The sequence below is a fragment of the Odontesthes bonariensis genome, chromosome 1 (genome assembly GCF_027942865.1).
Source record: "Odontesthes bonariensis isolate fOdoBon6 chromosome 1, fOdoBon6.hap1, whole genome shotgun sequence".
NCBI classification, from domain to species: domain Eukaryota; kingdom Metazoa; phylum Chordata; class Actinopteri; order Atheriniformes; family Atherinopsidae; genus Odontesthes; species Odontesthes bonariensis.
The window spans coordinates 44258493-44260683 of NC_134506.1; the positions used below are offsets into that span (position 1 = coordinate 44258493).

At 40.9% G+C, this 2191-nt stretch overlaps 1 non-coding gene across 1 annotated transcript; it reads left to right on the plus strand.

Moving 5' to 3' along the window:
- The first annotated feature begins 562 nt into the window (after positions 1-562).
- On the plus strand, positions 563-634 carry trnat-cgu (transfer RNA threonine (anticodon CGU)). The gene has a single exon. It is a non-coding gene; the product is annotated as a tRNA-Thr (tRNA).
- The last annotated feature ends 1557 nt before the right edge of the window (positions 635-2191 follow it).

A 2191-nucleotide genomic window follows, 5' to 3' on the forward strand; every position in this document is an offset into this window, starting at 1 on the left:
TGCATTCTACATACTACATACTGCATACTACATACTGCATACTGCATACTACATACTTCCATACTTCCATACTTCCATAATTCCATACTACATACTGCATACTACATATGTCAAATAGGTATAATTTATATTAAAAGTGAGGTGAAACCATTCAATCATATCACACAGGCCATGGTGGCTAAGCGATAAGGAGTTGGTCTTGTAAACCAAAAATCATGGGTTCAAACCCCATCCATTCCATTATAGTATATGATATTTTCCCAACTTTTTATGTATAAATCAATCAGAATACTGGGTAAAATACAAACTAAACATCAAACTTGGACCTGAATCTAAAAAGGTGGTGGTCCTGGATCATGGGATCACATCCCTATTCATTTGACTGCGTAACATTAGACATATATCTAGTTATTGGAGCTGAATCTAAAAAGGTGGTCCTGTAACCAAAGGTCATGGGATCACTTCCCATACATCCTTAATGCTTTGACTGAATGTTATAGTGAGAAACTTTTTCTGAATATCATTAAAGTTATTTCACAGACATAATAGTTATCACAATCAGGGCATGGTGGCCAAGTGGTAAGGCGTTGGTCTCGTAAACCAAAGATCATGGGTTCAATCCCCATCCATGCCTACCTACGTTTTCGTTCCAACCCTGCAGCAGCACAGCTGACTTGTTTCATTCAATCAACTGAACTGTGTTCGAAACTGCATACTTCCATACTACATACTCATCAATCAGACAGTATGCAGAGCGTTTACCCACAATGCATTTCGCTCCTGCCCGAGCCAAAATCAGCCGGCCTGAAGCTCATTTCTCTTAAGCTCTAAACTCTGTAAACTTTAGCAACATTTGAAACATTTTCAGGTGAGAAAGTAGTCGTTTAGATCCCCAACATGTTGAAAACCTGACAAAATACCGGCTGTTTACAATTTTGTTCCCACGAATTCGGCGCTACTAAAGCTAGCCGCAGTGAGCAACGCACTTCCGGTTATTTTCACAAAATAAAATACCCGTTGCCTTTTATCATAGGGAAAGCCATTACCATACAATTGGTGCTTTTGTTTTGAAAACAGGAAGTGAACCTACCCTCGTTGTAGCTAGCTTGAAACTGCCGTTTTGACAGGAAATGACGATCGGCGACGTCACGTTACGTTGCATCTTGGGTAGTTTGAGTATGAGTAGTAACCTCATGATGCATACCCAACATTTCGGAGAATCTAGTATGCATCCGGGAACTTCTCGCTTACTCAAACTCGCATACTAACTCAAAAAGTTAGTAGGGGTAGTAGGAGTAGTAGGAGTAGTAGGAGAAGTATGCGGTTTTGAACACAGCCACTCTCTAGCCTCCTGGAGGTGTCGTGGGCCCAACTAGATGAAACACTGATGAAAGGAGGTTCCCACCTGATGACCCCAATGACATGTTGGTCAGCACTGCTCACTGGTCTATATTATAGGGAGTTACTCACTGAGTCTGGTCCATTTATTTTTCTTTAGCAAAGGTTTCATGTGTTTACCTTAAATCTAAAGTTGGACGATGTTTACTTTATGTTGCACTCATTGTTGGCATACATTTGAAATCAAACTACCTCGAGATCGATCAATATGGACAATAATCTGCTAATATTTTTTGCCATGTCGCCCAACCCTAATTTGTAGGAACCGTGTGTTTGTTCACTGATGTCTTTATTGATCTGTGATGGTTAAACTAAGAGTTTGATCATTCAAAGGACTTTAAAGGACGCATTACAGAGGAGGAGAGTTGAGTATCTGGAGGTTTTTGACGGATGATGGGATGGGACTGTTCATTCTTTAAACTCCCAAAGTCAAAAGGCCGAACACGACACAATTTTTCATAGTTTTCCAGAATCGGAAGGAAAACGGAAAAGAATCTCAGGAGAGTTGTGGCGTGCTCCCGTCATCGCATTTGCTTTAAGGTGGTCATAAAACTCAGTCCAGGCTGTTTTTAAGGCGGTATTTCTCACATCAAAAATCAAACATGTTTAATATCATCCTGAGTCTTTAGGCTTGTTTTGTCTAAATTGTGTCGTTCGGCGACTCTGATTCTGCGTTTTCAACCAACACGTGCGCTGTTGTCGCTTCCGTAACCATGGCGATGAGGCAGGAAAACGTACGGTTCAGTTGGACCGAACAAAAAGAGGAGCAGCTAACTGCATTATGGAAGCAGCA